Here is a 16,949-nt window from a genome sequence, read left to right as displayed (position 1 = left end):
CTTTTGAATGGGGTATGATTATACCGGCTACAATTGAGACCCCTAAGGGTGGCTCAGATGGGCAGGGTTGGGTGGGGGGCGGGAGGGAGGGGAGTCTTCGAACACACGCTGTGAGTAACGGGGCAGCGATGAGGGGCAGGTTGAGAAGGGGAGTGGCGACGGGGAGAGGAAGCGGTTCCCTCTCCCCTTACCCCCTCCCCTTCATGGGCACATTAACCACCGGAGTCGATGAGTGGGAGGAATATCATTGGAGTCGATGGGTAGGTGGAATATAACCTCGTGGAACGTGAGAGGCTTGGGAGACCCCAAGAAACGGAGGTCTGTGATGTTGGAGCTGGAAGGAAGAGTACCTGGTTTACTCTTTTTGCAGGAAACCCATCTGACTCCAACTACGGCCCCTCTGCTCCATGATCGGAAATTCCAGGCATACTACCACTCCTTTTATTCATCGTACTCCCGCGGCGTGAGTGTGTTGGTATGGAAGGGCACGGATTTTTTATGTAAAGAGTCCCAGATAGATGGGGAGGGGAGATTTGTTTTCTTGCACTGTCAGGTGGCTGGGCAAGAATGTATTCTAGCAAATATCTATATACCCCCTCCTTTCAAATTAAAGGTTATGGATACATTTCTCATGTTCAGCCTGGGTAAAATGGGTGTCCCATGGATAATTGCTGGGGATTTTAATGAAACTATAGATAAACGCCTAGATAGATTTCCTTGTCCAACTGGGAATAGAACAGGCCGATTACACAAACTTCTTATGGAAGTTGGTTTAAGAGACATCTGGTGTATGCGACACCCCCAGGATAGGCAGTATTCCTGTTTCTCTAGTACCCATCAGACGCTATCAAGAATAGACATGGGCTTGGGGAACAATGAGGCAGTGGGAGTGGTGGTAGACATAGAATACGGGGTACGGGGGATCTCAGACCATTCCCCTTTGGCTATAACTTTGAACACGGGAGAGTGCGCCCCACTGAGAGAATGGAGAATAAACCCCGCTTGGCTGGAACTAATTGATAGATCCAACCTTTTAGGAGATCAAATAGGGGAATTTCTCCAGACTAACAGGGGGACAGCGGCATCTGGAGTGGTTTGGGATTCCCTAAAAGCCTTTCTTAGATGAATACTCATACAGAATATTGCAAGGACAAAACGGGAATCCCGAGACCAAGAGGGGAAAATCCGAAATGATGTTATTCAGGCTGAGAGAGAGTTTGTGGAGGATCCATCGCCGGGGAAACAACAGATTTGGGAGGATAGCCAACAGATATATAAAATGGCACTTCTAAAAAGGGTAGAAAATCAACGCATTTTCCAACGCCAATATTATTTTGGCGAAGGGGAGAAGGTGGGTCGAGCTCTTTCTTTATTGACTCGTACCAATAGCCCCCCACAGGAATACAGGCAATTAAAACACAGAAGGGTGACCTTGTCTCTAGGCCCTCCGAGGTTATGAAGGTAATGGGTGATTATTACAAAACCTTATATAAATCAACCACACAGGGACGGGAGGCTCTGGACACTAACTTTTTGCAGCAAACAGATATTCCCGTGCTTTCAGACCAGGATAAATTGAATCTAGATCTACCACTTACTTTGGAAGAACTAAAAGGTGCAATGAATAGTATGCCCAATTGTAAATCTCCTGCTCCCGATGGCCTTCCAGTGGAAAATTTATAAGCGATACAGCGAACAGCTGATCCCGGCACTACTGGAAACGTTAAACTATGCACTAGAGGCGGGGGAACTCCCCGCTTCAATGAGCGAGGCTAATATCACTTTGATCCTTAAAGAGGGGAAGGACCAACATGAGGTCTCGTCATATCGGCCGATATCTCTGCTATGCTCAGATATAAAAATTCTAGCCAAGGCCCTAGCAATTCGGTTAAATAGTTGTATACATAAATTAATAGTTATAAATTAATAGTTGTATACATAAATTAATAGTCTTAAACAGTCTGGGTTTGTCCCAGGCAGAACAACTAATACTAATATTAGAAGGGTTTTCTTAAACCTACAAATACCTAGAGATAGTGACAACCCAGGTGCCATACTAGCGTTGGATGCCGCCAAGGCTTTCGACAGCCTGGAGTGGGACTACCTCTGGGGTGTATTAGAACGATTCGGCTTTGGCCCCCAATTCATCCAGTGGGTAAAACTACTATACAGGGTACCCAGGGCCAAGATTAAAATGGGGACCCTATTTTCTGAAGTGTTCTACCTAGAAAGAGGTACGATACAGGGATGCCCGCTGTCTCCCCTCCTGTTCGTGCTAGCTATGGAACCCCTGGCTGTGATGGCGAGAACACGCTCGGACATCCGGGGATTCCGGTGCGGACTAGAGGAGGAGAAGCTGGCTTTGTTTGCAGATGACGTTTTGTTTTTCCTTGACGATGTGCGCTTCACTTTGAATAGGGTAGTACGGCTGATGGATGAATTTGGGCAGCAATCAGGTTTGGTCATCAATTGGAGTAAATCAGCCCTTATGCCACTATCGGAGTTTGAAGACCAAACATTGTCTATAGTTGAGGGACTAGAAGTGGTACCCAAGCTGAAATACTTGGGTGTCTGGATTCCCAGAGAGATAGACCAGTATGTTGAGGAGAATCTGGCACCATTATTGGCAAAGCTGAAACAGAAGGTTAATAGTTGGTGTCGCCTTCCCCTGTCGGTGGCGGGGCATTGTAATTTAGTAAAAATGATTTGGCAGCCACAGATCCTATATATCCTCCACAATTCCCCAGTCTGGATTAACCAGAAATGGTTTAACAGACTGGAGGGATTAATTTGAGAATTAATATGGAAAAAGCGACAGCCTCGGATTCGGCTGCGGACGCTGCAGCTCCCGGTGGAAAAGGGAGGAGTAGCGTTGCCACATTTAAGAACATACTTTCTATCAGCCCAGCTCCAGCATTTGACTGGGGCTGGACTGGAAGAGGGTGGCTGTCCAAATCATAAATTGATGATTAATAATGCATATCATAGAACTCTAGCTGAAGTTCTGGAGGCTAATTCATTTGCTTGTAAATGCCCCACCAATGCCTTGGCGAGGAAAGTATGGCAGATAGCTAAGCAACTCTTGGCCTATGGGGGGGTAACTGAGTATACCCCCCTATGGAACAACGGAGAACTGGCCAAACTAAACTGTATAGCCCGGTCCCAGGAGTGGGAGAGGAGGGGGATTAGAAGACTGGTGCATCTCTACCAGGGGAACACTATGAAATCTTTCGAAGACCTCCGCCAGGAATACGGCATCTCCAATAAAACATTTTATATATATTTGCAAGTGAGGCATGGGATACATTCACAGTTTGGCACACTTATTATCGAGAGGACAAAGAACCCCTTGTTACAGAGATTTCTCGAGCAAGGACAAACAAAGGGTCAGATCTCTAGCTTGTATACAAAACTTAGGGATAAAGTTTTGAATGGAGAAGGACCAGATAAGAGCAGGAGGGGATGGGAGGAAGACTTGGGACCAATTGAGCAGGAACAATGGGACGAGATCCTAGCACAGGGGAATTTGGTGTCTATCTCCCCATCGCAGCGCATGTCCCATAAGCTCTTCCTATATAGGGCATACTATACCCCCCAAAAAATGCGGAGGATAAGCAGTAAGTCTAACGGGGAGTGCCCTAGATGTAGAGCACCAGGAGATCTGCTCCATATGGTATGGAAGTGCCCAAAATTATATCGGTACTGGATAGAAATTGTGCACAGAATAAATAGAATTTTTAATACCACCTTAGAACCTGAAGTTAGGACCTGTCTATTAGGGATTATGGAAAGGGGTGGAATCTCTGCTGCAACAAAAACATCTATATTAAGATGCCTGTACCAGGCCAGACGCTTAATCGCGATGAATTGGCAGGCAAAGAATCCTCCAGCACTGCAAGCATGGATAAATGGCATCAATTCTATAATTTGGTGCGAACGGGCAATGTATATTAGACAAAACAACCTTAAAAAATTCAAGCTGCTATGGAATCCATGGTTGAGGGACATCGGCTTCCCCCTAGATGAGATAGTGGAGGATGGGACCTAGAGTGCACCTATTGGTCTCAGGTCGGGGGCGGTCTGGGAGCCTACTGGAAGCTCCTTATTTCTGTCCCGGAATGGATTCGCCACTCCGTTATTGGCTATCCAAATAAGCTTGTTTGGATTTAGCAGCGTGTGTTCGAAGAACAGGGGTATGGGGGGGGAGAAGGGGCTAGCCCTACAGGGGCGTTAGCGATAATTAGAGGGACAGATATGACTACGTCATTGGCGTTAAGTAGTTTCTTTGGAAGAAAAACTCGGTATCTTTGGCTGATATGTATACCCCCTCTATGTATGTAAAACCATGTTTTATTTATGAATGTATAAGCTAAATCTCTTTTTCAATAAAAAACAATTAAACTAAAAAAAAATTTGCTGTCCTCTCAAAATAACTTAACACATAGCCATTAATGTCTAAACCACTGGCAACAAAAGTGAGTATACCCCTAAGGGAAAATGTCCAAATTGGGCCCAAAGTGTTAATATTTTGCGTGGCCACCATTATTTTTCAGCACTGCCTTAACCCCCTTGGGCATGGAGTTCACCAAAGCTTCACAGGTTGCCGCTGGAGTCCTCTTCCACTCCTCCAAGACAACATCATGGAGATGGTGGATGTTAGAGACCTTGCATTCCTTCACCTTCCATTTGAGGATGCCCCACAGATGCTCAAAAGGGTTTAGCTCTGGAGACATGCTTGGCCAGTCCATCACCTTTACTCTCAGTTTCTTCAGCAAGGCAGGTGTCGTCTTGGAGGTGCGTTTGGGGTCTTTATCATGTTGGAATACTGGAAAAAAGGAAAAAACTGCGCTATGATAAAAATATTATACTAATCGTCCACACTGGAACTTTGATCCGCTGCGGCTTGACTGTATTACATAATTACAGAAAAAAACACATGAAAAATTGAGTAAGCTGCGCTAAATCATAAACCCACATAAAATTCAATGAAGTAAAAAACATTAGACAAAATTTCAATAATAATGTGCAAAATTAGGCCTATTACCCCCAGTCCTAAACAATAAGGGTTATAGGGTAATTGATCACAGTGAACAACGGAAAAAGAAAAAGAAAAAGAAAAAATATAAAACAAAATAGTGAACACCCAATATGTAATTATATAGACATTTAAATTCCAACATAGTCCAATATAGATGAAATCGTCAAATCTTCTACTGTGTAGCAAGTGCTTGATCCACCACCATGCAGCCAAAATTACTCCTTACCAGAATTTCATGACCCCCCACTACAGAGGGTCACCAACAGCATGTTGGAATACTGCCCTGCGGCCCAGTCTCTGAAGTGAGGGGATCATGCTCAGCTTCAGTATGTTATAGTACATGTTGGCATTCATGGTTTCCGCAATGAACTTTAGCTCCCCAGTGCTGGCAGCACTCATGCTGCAGCCCCAGACCATGACACTCCCACCACCATGCTTGACTGTAGGCAAGACACACTTGTCTTTCTACTCCTCACCTGGTTGCTGCCACACACGCTTGACACCATCTGAACCAAATACGTTTATCTTGGTCTCATCAGACCACAGGACATGGTTCCAGTAATCCATGTTATTAGTCTTGTCTTCAGCAAACTGTTTGCAGTCTTTTTTGCGCATGAGCTTTAGAAGAGGCTTCCTTCTGGGATGACAGCCATGCAGACCAATTTGATGCAGTATGTGGCATATGGTCTGAGCACTGACAGGCTGACTCTCCACCCCTTCAACCTCTGCAGCATTACTGGCAGCACTCATAGGTCTATTTCCCAAAAACAACCTCTGGATATGAGGCTGAGCATGTGCACTCAACTTCTTGGTGGACCATGGGGAGGCCTGTTCTGAGCAGAACCTGTCCTGCTAAACCGCTGTATAGTCTTGGCCACTGTGCTGCAGCTCAATCTTCTTATAGCCTAGGCTATCTTCATGTGGAGCAAAAAAAATTTTTTTCAGATCCTCAGAGAGTTCTTTGCCATGAGGTGCCATGTTGAACTTTCAGTGACCAGTATGAGAGAGTGAGAGCGATAACACCAAATTTAACACACCTGCTCCCCATTCACAGCTGAGACCTTGTAACAATAATGAGTCACATGAAGCCGGGGAGGGAAAATGGCTAACTGGGCCCAATTTGGACATTTTCACTTAGGGGTGTATTCACTTTTGTTGCCAGTGGTTTAGACATTAATGGCTGTGTGTTGAGTTATTTTGAGGGGATAGCAAATTTATACTGTTATACAAGCTGTACATTCACTACTTTACATTGTAACAAAGAGTAATTTCTTTAGTGTTGTCACATGAAAAGATAGAAGAAAATATTTACAAAAATGTGCGTGGTGTACTCACTTTTGTGAGATACTGTACTTTCTAGGATGCCACCCTCTGGGTTCACACCAGGAAACATATGCCTTCCAGATTCTATTGTAAATAAGCCTGGAGGCCTGCTTTCTGGCATTAACCAGAGTGTAAAAGGACTGAATCTGAGAGTCCCCGGTTTTTCAGAATGTGGGTCTCAGCAGCCAAACCATCAAATTTAGACTTCGTAAAGCAGGATGGTATATTGGACCTTGTTAGAGTAGATCTGGCTGGAGTGGAAGGACCCAAGGCCTGCCTACTGCCATCTTTACGATTTCTGCATACCAAGGTCGTCTGGGCCAAGATGGAGCTACTAAAAGGACTGACTTTGCTTCCCTTTTGACTCTCTCCAGGAACCACGGAAGAAGCGTAATTGGAGGAAAGGCATAGATTAGATTGTACTGATCCCATGGAATTGTCAGACCCCTGAGCCAGTACATCCCTTGTTCTAGACACAAAGTTGTCCAGTTTCCTGTTGAATCTGGATGCGAACAGGTCTACATCCAGGGTTCCCCAGTTTTGACATATGATCTGAAAATATGTCGGGGTGTAGAGACCACTCTCCTGGACAAAACTGCTGGTGGCTTAGAAAATCCCCTTGCCAGTTTTCTACTCCTGGAATGAAGACCGCAGATAGGCAAGGAACATGCCTTTCTGCCCATGCAAGGAAGCGATTCACCTCTTTTTGGGCATCCAGACTTCTGGTGCCTCCTTGGTGATTGATGTAAGCCACTGCTGTGGCATTGTCGGCCTGTACCCGAATATAATGACCTTGTAGTCTGAAAGACAGGTTCCTGAGGGCCAAATAAATGCTTGAATTTCTAGGATATTGATGGGCAAGAGATCATCTTCCCTGAGAGCATGTTTCTTCCAGAACTGCTCTCCAGCTTGGCTGGCATCTGTGGTTACAATTTTCCATGGTAGTGGAAGAAAGGTTTTGCCTTCCACAGGATTTTTGGCCCGTAAACACCAATTGAGGCTTTGGTGTATCCTTGGGGATAGGCACATAGGAAGATTCAAGGCATGACCTTTTGTAAAAGAAAAAAAAATCCTTTTGTAAAAGGAAGATTCAAGGCATGAAGCTTCTTGTTCCAAGCCGCGAGGATGCTTCTCTGCAAAGGCCTTGAGTGAAACTGGGCGAAAGGAGCAGTCTCGAAAGAGGCGGCCTTCTTTCCTAACAGTCTCATACATAGTCGAATGGAGGGACTCTTTGTGCTTAATACTAGGAAGACCAGAGCTTTTATTGCTTTGGCTTTTGGCTCTGGTAGGATCAACCCTGCCTTGAGTGATGTCTATGATCATGCCTAGATATTCCAACCTCCTTAATGGTTGCAAGGAAGACTTTTCTAGATTGAGAATCCAACCTAGGCTTTCCAGATGTATCACTGTCTTGGAAACACTGTGGTTTAGGTGTGCTACTGATTGCTCTATGAGTAGCAAATCGCCCAGATAAGCTATCACGGTTATGCCCTGGGCCCTTAGATTCGCTAAGAGTGGAGCTAGAATTTTTGTAAAAACTCGGGGAGCTGTAGCTAGACCGAAAGGAAGGGCCGCAAATTGAAAGTGGCGCTGGCCTACAGCGAACCTTAGAAATTTTTGGTGAGCGGGAAATATTGGCACATGGAGATATGCATCTTTGGTATCTATTGATGCCATAAATTCTCCCCCTTGAAGGGTGGAGACCACTGAGCGGATTGACTGCATGCGGAAAGGACCAAATGTGCAGGAATTGATTCAGGTATTTTAGATCTAGGATGGGTCTGACATCTCCATTTTGGTTTTGGAACGGTGACTCATCCTGTGAGGCTGGCTCCATTCTTGCGGTGGGGGGGTAAGCATCTACCCCTAGATGTAGGCGCTGATTTCTGTGTGCATTTATTACCTCCCCCTGAGGTCCTATTACGAGGAGACATAGTCCCAAGCTACAAAGAGGTACTAGTACATATGCAATCACTGTTGTGCTAAAGTCTTACAATATACATATATGCTCAATACTGCACAACCTGATGCAGAGTAGGTGTCTTAGGTTTGCCTGGATCCAACCACTTTAGGATGCTTATTGCCCACCGCTCTGTGCCCATCTGCTTACAGGACTCTGGGCTTTTCAAAATAGCCAACTGGTGCCTGCGCACTGGTGTGCCGCGCACACCACACGGCACCGTAACCATGCCCCCCGTTCCCCTGCCCAAAGTGTAAAAGCATGCATAGGACCATCATGGCGGTGGCCAAGGATGAGGAGGAGAAGAGGACCACTGTAGGGGACTGTGCAGGACCTTCATGACTACGTGGGACCCCCTTTATACATATTTGTGGCAGAGCCTGCAGCGGAGGAGGAGAGTGGCTCTGAGATTGGCTTCACTGAGTGTGTATTTAAGTATACACCAGGCTTGCTCTTTACTCCCTCTAGTGGCAGAAACCAGGTAAGACATACAACTACTCTGAAGAAATCCATAATATGCAATATATATAGGATTAAATTCACTTACCTGTCCCCGTCGCAGGAACTGCTGAGAAAAGACAGCCTTCACCCACCATGGCGGGTAGCATTGTGCCAAACCTTCAGGGTTTTATGGGTTCCTAATCAGAGGAACCTCTTCCCTGGACCTGTAAAAGACTCTGCCAGAACATTTGTGCCACTGTCTTAATAGTACACCAAGCTTGGTTTTCCAGAGCCCAGTCCCCCAAGGAGAGACTTATGCCGCACACACTTAATCGGAATTCTCGTCGGAAAAAGCTCTGATGGTTTTCCCGTCGCAATTCCAACAGAATTCCGCTCAAACTGTCTTGCCTACACATGGCCACACCAAATTCCGACCGCTAAGAACGCAGTTATGTAAACCACGTACGACGGGACTATAAAAGGAAAGTTCAGCACCACGTGCGGCACCCTTTGGGCTCCTTCTGCTGATCTTGTGTTTATTGCGTCTTAGTAGAAGTTTGGTTAGAGACGATTTGCGTTTTTCAGACTTGTGCTTCAGAGCGTTCCTGCTCTTCAGTTTGTGCTTGTCAGTGCGTATCTGCTTATCAGTGTGTGTAGTCAGTTCGCATTTTTGTATCATTGCGTGCTATTTTATATAGTACTCTTTGATTTTCAGTGCTTATTGTCTGCTCATTGCTGATTTGCAGTTCGTTCTTTCAGGCCTTGCTGTTTATCAGTGCTTTCTGTTAGTCCGTTCAGACCAGCCGAATGTTTGGAAGCCATGTTGCGTGTATGTACTTATCATAGAGTTTGTGCTGTGCGGGGGCTTGGTGTTGGGCTTTTAGCTTTGAAACAAGCCCAGTCCATGAACAGGGTGAGGAGGAGTTCATGGACCAAGAATTGGTTGCTCCAGCATGACCAGTTCTCTCATATGCCTTTGCTGCGTGAGATCCAGGAGAATAACCCTGATGATTTCAGGAATTATCTCAGGATGACGGGCCCCATTTTTCACCATCTGTTGGCTTTGCTGAGCCCTTATATCAGCAGGCAGGATATCTGCAAGAGGCAAGCCATCACTCCGGAGCAGAGGCTAATCGCTACATTGCGGTACTTGGCGACAGGGAGAAGCCTGCAGGACCTCAAGTTCTCCACCGGCATCTCCCTCCAGGCTCTGGGGATCATTATTCCAGAGACCTGTTCTGCCATCATCCAGGTCCTGCAGAAGGACTACATTAGGGTAAGTTTTTTCCTTTAACATTACATTCTATTTATTTAATATTTGCTCATGTATTGTATTTCTTTCATCATTCTATAATTAACATAATTGTATTAAGCTGTGAATTTCCTCTTTGTCCTCATGCATGTTGAATTTTTTAATGCTCCTTTTTTGTCCTTCATGCATATTTGCCTACACTAACCTCCCCAGCATGCTCTCCTGGGCCCATATACTCCTAGTCTAGTCACTTAACAATGTATTTTGTCAGCTCCATTGTAGTGCTTTACCCTAAAGACCCCCTAAAATGTGAACAAATGTTATAGTTGTCCTTAAATTCATGCAGAGTGCCAGAGGCTTTTTTTGGGGGGCCCAAAATCATTTGGAACCCTCCCTCCCCCAACCGCTAAATCAGCTGATAGCAATCCTCTATCTCAGGGATATGCAATTAGCGGACCTCCAGCTGTTGCAGAACTACAAGTCCCATGAGGCATAGCAAGACTCTGACAGCCACAAGAAATACACCCAGAGGCAGAGGCATGATGGGACTTGTAGTTTTGCAACATCTTGAGGTCCGCTAATTGCATATTTCTGCTCTATCTGCTGACTTTGCCAAACCTATACACACTATACCTACCTCTTTTGTGGTCAGATTTATGGATGAATTCACCCAAGCATGTAGTGCAAGGTCTTGCCTCAATACTTTCAAATGCTACTGTTTACATTTTTCTTCTCCTATTATTTTGATAGGTAATTGCAGAATATAAAAATGTGCTTCCATTTATTATTATTTTTTAGGCCACTTCTTATTACCTGTCCAGTGGGCTGCCAATAGTTTAATTAAAGAGGGGCTAGCCAAAGTAACACACATTACTTTGTTACTCCATTACTTAGTGGAGAGGGTTACCTGTCCAAAACACACCTCCTCCCCTAAAATATTTCCAAGGGGCCATCAGAGGGGGTGAGGAATCTGATAAGTGGACCTCATATTTTAGCCTTTAAATACTCTTTACAAGAAATTTTATACTGATGTTGGCCAACAATGTTGGTGTATAATCTGCTTACAATGTTTTTGTGCAAAACTACTTACTACTTACTTACTAATTAGATTTTTCTTGTTTGACTCCACAGTTTCCTTCAACGCCACAGGAATGGCAGACTGTGGCCTCCCAGTTTGTCCAGCGGTGGGATTTTCCTAACTGCGGAGGGGCAATCGATGGGAAGCACGTCCACATCATCCCACCACCCCATTCAGGGTCATACTATTTTAACTATAAGGGGTTTCATAGTATCGTGTTGATGGCGGCGGTGTCAGCGACATATGAGTTTCTGTATGTGGACGTATTTGTCCGGACCATGTTCTACCGACGTCTCGAGAGTGATAGCTTAGCCAGGACGAGGCTCTGGCAAGAGGCACACAGGAGGAGGTGGAGGTAAGTGTCAGCCAGGAGGTGGCAGAGCCCAGTAACACCCAATTCCAGGTGCCTCCCTTCTGCCTTCCACCCAAAAGGCCCAGGAAGAGGACTAAAATGGAGGAGGCAACACTGGCCCTTATCAAGGAGGCTAATGATGCCCTGAAATCCCCCTCGATGCTGTAGAGGCCTATTACATCTACATAGCCTATAATTTACAGCAAATGGAGGAGGGCCAACGGCGCAAATGTGAGAAACAAATTTTTGCAATCATCCACAAGGGTTTGAGTGGCAAACTAACTGATGACGACCACTGTGTGCGCTTCCCCATCCTCCTCCTCCTCCTGCCACAAGTCCACCTCCAGAGCCACAGCCTCCAGAGAAGGCTGCACGGAAGGCTTCAGGGCAGCGTGGAGGGAAGGCTGTACAGAAGAGTTGAAAGTGATTGCCTGGCTTTAGTCTGGTCTGACAGAACACACAGCCTGTTGTAGTACCACAGCCTGGGGACATATATGCCATCTGCTGCTGTTCCTGTTCTCTGGGATTCCTGGACCAGATTGACCTCCTTTCTATATGGACTTCTCAAACAACCAAGTTTTGGAGCCACAAAGTTGATGTCTGCCTTGGGGGCCAAAAGGCTTTGCAAATTCCAGCAGTTTCCAAACAGATTTACAAATACAAGATAATAATGGTGTTGTGGAAACGTGAAATAAAAAAATAAAAAGGATAGCACGAGAAAATAATAGTAATATGTAGATCTGACTTAAATAAAAATAAAGATTATTCAGGAGGATACCTAGAAATAATAAAGAAATATGTTTGTGAATATGAGCAGCAAAACAACTTCATTCTTCTTGCATTATAAAGAAGAGAATGCGCGACATTGAACAATGAAAAAATTTGCAGCGTGAAGAATCTGCTATCTCCATTACGAACGCTAGTTTTACCAGACCGAGTGGTTCCGTCTCGTACTTGATTCTGAGCATGCGTGATTTTTGGCATGCCGGAATTGCATACACAGGATTGGAATTTCCAATAGAAAGTTTTTCCATCGGGAAAATTGAGAACATGCTATCAGATTTTTGCTGGCGGGAATTCGGCCAGCTAAATTCTGATGGAGAATACACACGGTCGCATTTTCCAATGAAAAGCTCTCATTGGTCTTTTGCTGGCCGAAATTCTGATTGTGCATCACAGGGAAAACCTGTACCATACCATCTTGGGAGTCAAAATATTGGCCCGAGATATGGATCCGGTCAGCATAGCCCCTAAGCTCCCGCATAGAGCTTTCTTCATAGCACATGTTTTACGTGACCAACCACCTTAGACACTGCTGAAAAAGCTGAGGTGCTCCCCAAATGGGAGGGATTATGTAGGGGAGGGTTAACCAGTGTCCTTAATTAGGGTTAACTAGTGTCCAATCACTGAAGGTGCCTATCTAACCCACTATGTAATGAAGGCTCTGTGTCCCGTGATGTATGAACAAGAAAGGCCTTTTTTTAATGATTTTATACAAGCCCGGTAAGACAGATATCAAAGTAATTTGTGGCATGTTGGGAATAGTTACCTCAGTTGCACGAGTATGAAGCTGGAGTATCATATCACAAAAATTATGTACAGATGGACATTCCCACCAGATATGCAATAGTGAACCCTAAGCAGAGTGACAGTGCCAACAAAGGTCTGAGACATTTGGATATATTTTGGCGAGCATCTATGCCAGCGAGAAAGAAGCTTGAAATTCGTCTCATGCGCCTTAGTTACTAACAACATACTGTGTAAGAATAAACTCTTTTTCCCATTCCTCTGATTTCATTTGGACCTCCAGGTCCATATTCCACTTATTTGTAAACTCCAGGAGGCATACATGGAGTCTAAGAATAAGAACCCCATACACTGCAGACAGAATGTGCTCTGGTATACTATGTTGTATAAGGAAGAGACTCAAAGGTATCTGGCTCTCTAGTAAATACATCCCAGGATGGAAAGGAGAAAAGAAAAGACAATAGTTGCCAATATTCCAGCCAGTGTCTAATTGATTGCTGCTGTATAGGAATCAAATTTTATAGCAATGGAAGAGTTCCCTGGCAAAGGATTTGAGATATTCAATGATTTGACTCCTTACTCCGTAACAAGAAATGTCTATGTGTCTCTGCTGGAGGGAACCCTGGGTTACCGAACAGGGGCGTCATTAATCCCACTTCAGGAGAAAGTCCTAATTGGGTTTGCAATTTATTCCAAATATGCATTAAATGTGCTGTAAGAAAAGATAAAGAAGAAAGAGGACCACGGACAGAAATATATAGCCAGGGAAGTGCCTGAAGATCAACAGGGGCAATCGACTGTTCTATATGTACCCATTGTTTAAGGCGAGAATGATGGAACCAGTTCACTAATTTAGGTAACACTGCTGCAACGTGACAATAATATAAGTCTGTTGCCCCTATACCCTCATTTGCTTTAGGGAGAGATAGAATTCTCCTTTGTAATCTAGGTCTATAGCAACCCCAAATAAGCCTTGTGAAAGCAGATTGTAGAGTAACAAAAAAGGAACGGGGGGCACTATGGGTATAGTTTCAAAAAGATAGAGAAAACGCAATACTATATCCATTTTTTAAATATTGATCCTCCCAAACCATGAATAATTGGCTTGATCATACTTTTTTAGATCTTGTATTGTACTTTGCATAAAAGGGTGATAATTTTCTATATATAACTTGGTAAGATCTTGTGGAATTTTTATACCCAGATATTTTAGGGTCAAAGTACAAATCTTAAATGGGAAATTATTCCAAAATTAATGTTAAAATTACTCAGGGTCCCAAAAAGCTGAAATTCATACAAAATAGAGGGCATGGATACATGTGGGTTGGTAACATAAAGTAGCAGGTTGTCAGCAAATACTGCCATCTTCAACTCCAGCTCATTTAATGGTATGCCTGTAATTCAAGGTTTTTTTTCTAAGAGCTGTTACCAGATGTTCCATTACTAAGACGAATAGAAGGGTAGACAGTGGAAATCCCTGACGCTTACCATTTTGAGTAGGAAAGTTAGAAGACAACAATTGATTAATCTGTATTCTAGCTCTTGGCTTAGTATAGAGTGCCATGATTTTCCTTAACAGGACTGGTCCTAGTCCTATTTGTATCAGAGTTCACCAAAAACGGCCAACCAACACAATCAAATGCCTTCTCTGCGTCAACAGAGAGAAGGCAAGCTGGTATTTTTGCTGACTGAGTATGATCAATGAGTAAAAGGGATTTAAGTATGGTATTACGCGCTTCTCTGCTCTGTACAAACCCAATTTGACCTGAATGTACCAGATTTGGAATATAGGGTTGAAGACGTAAGGCAATCAATTTAGCATACATCTTAATAGCTACCCCAATTAAAGATATAAGACAATAGCTAGAGCACAATTTTAAATCCATATCCGATTAAGGAAGTAATGTGATATGTGCCCCTAGTGAAAACCCATTAATAGCAGATATGCTATTGACCACCCGCATGAATGGTGTTATATGTTCTTTATAGATCTTATAGAATTTCAAAGTAAAACCAACAGCACCGGGATGGTTTTACCCTATGGTGTATTAGTAATCACTTTCAATAATTCCTCAAGTAAAAAAGGGGAATCCAAGGAGTTCCCGCTATCTTCATCTAATGTTGGGCTAACAGTTTCATACACATATTTCTGTATATGAAGGCCAAGAGAATCTAAGTCGGAAGATAATGGAGGGGTAAGATTGTACAAAGCTGTAAAATAATCACAAATGGCCTTTTGCAGAGCCTTTGAGTTGGAAGTGATTTCCCCAGATGGTAACGCAATACTAGATATAAAGGTCTGTGAGGAGCGGGGATGCAATGACCTCGCAAGTAATCTCCCAGACTTGTCTCCATACCGGTACCTTCCTAGGGCATATCTATTTTGACTTTTACTATGAGACGCCTCTAAAGACTGTTGTAAAGATGACTGTATCAAAGATATATCAGCCAATAGCTCCAGGGTCGGAGACGTTTTATGTGAAATCTCAAGAGCCCAAAGCCTTGACAGAGTGCCCGGTATAGTTGCTGATCTTTCTTTCTTTAAGCGGGCTCCATGTTGAATAAACAATCCTCATAATACCGCTTTCAAGGCTTCCCATTGTAGATGTAAAGTCTCATTGTGCTCATGGTCAGCAATAACATTTTTAAACGCTACCAAAATTGCCTGATGACATGGGTCTAACATAAGGGTTTCATTTAGATGCCATGACCAATCGGAAAGAGGGGTCTGAGGAGGTTGTATTGTCAAGAAAGAGGTGAATGATTAGACCAAATAAAAGACCCAATATCCATAAGTGGATTCCATTCCAATAAATGTGACCCCGTGAAAAAAGAATCTAACCTACTGTACGATTGGTGAACTTAAGAATAGTACAGTATGTATAATACCGATTTTTGGGATTTAGGGTACACCAAAGATCCAGCAATGAGTGTTTAAACAAGTCTCTTTTAAGGGCTCTCAGCTGGCTGTAAGAGATATTTGATCGCTGAGAGGAGGTATCCAGTTGGGGTTCTAGTGCCATATTAAAATCACCTCCTATAAGAATTGTACTTTCTGCAAATTCTGTCAAAAGTGGAAGATATTGTGTAATTGATTTTATTTGAACATAGTTTGGGATATACAAATTGGTGATTGTATAAACCCTATTCCAAAGCCTAAATTTAAGAAAGAGAACCGGCCATTGGAGTCAGTTACATGCTCCAAGGGAAATATTGGTAGATGCTTGTGAAGAGCAATGGAGACTCTTCTACTCCTGGAAGAGGACAGAGTACTATGAAACCATCTCGAATAATATCCTGAATAATATCTACATGAGCATGCTGCAATATGATTTGCTTTAAAATGGGTCTCTTGGAAAAGTTTTGTTCAAAAGAGTTTGAATGAGGATGGCAAGGAAAGTTTGGTTGTCATTTCCTGGCAGTACTGGCAGTTGTCATTTTCATTGCAGTATTTTAAAATTGCCGCCGGCCGCTGCTGTTTGTTGTGGAGAGTTTGTGTCGTATGACCACGCCCTAAGCGTTTCCTCATTCAGACGTCATCTGGGTGCTCCAGATGACATCTGAATGATGAAACGCATAGGGAGTGGCCATATAACGCACACTCTCCCCAACAAACAGCACCGGCTGGCGGCAATTTTAAAATACTGCGATTTTAACTACAGTTAAATGGGAGTAGCTCTCTATTTAAATAAAGGATATTGTTGTTACATACTACACCATGTATATGTCTTTCTTCTATACATACAAACGAGGATATAACATCAGTGGATGAACAGGCATCTCCCAGGATAATGCCAGAGAGCGACACAGGGGCTCACACTGTGGAGGCCATCTCACCCCAGCAGGGGTAGGATCTCTGGTGAGGGCAATTACAGTATTGAGCACTGAAAGCACACCGGGAGAATTTTGTCCAACCGTGATACACCAGGACATTTTTGCACAAGTCACTTTTCTCATTCTGTGGGACTTTTCACTCAT

Source organism: Lithobates pipiens, unplaced genomic scaffold (genome assembly GCF_037356315.1).
Source record: "Lithobates pipiens isolate NorthernLeopardFrog02 unplaced genomic scaffold, aLitPip1_a1.2 Scaffold_8, whole genome shotgun sequence".
NCBI lineage: Eukaryota > Metazoa > Chordata > Amphibia > Anura > Ranidae > Lithobates > Lithobates pipiens.
Note: the sequence above shows the minus strand (reverse complement) of the source record.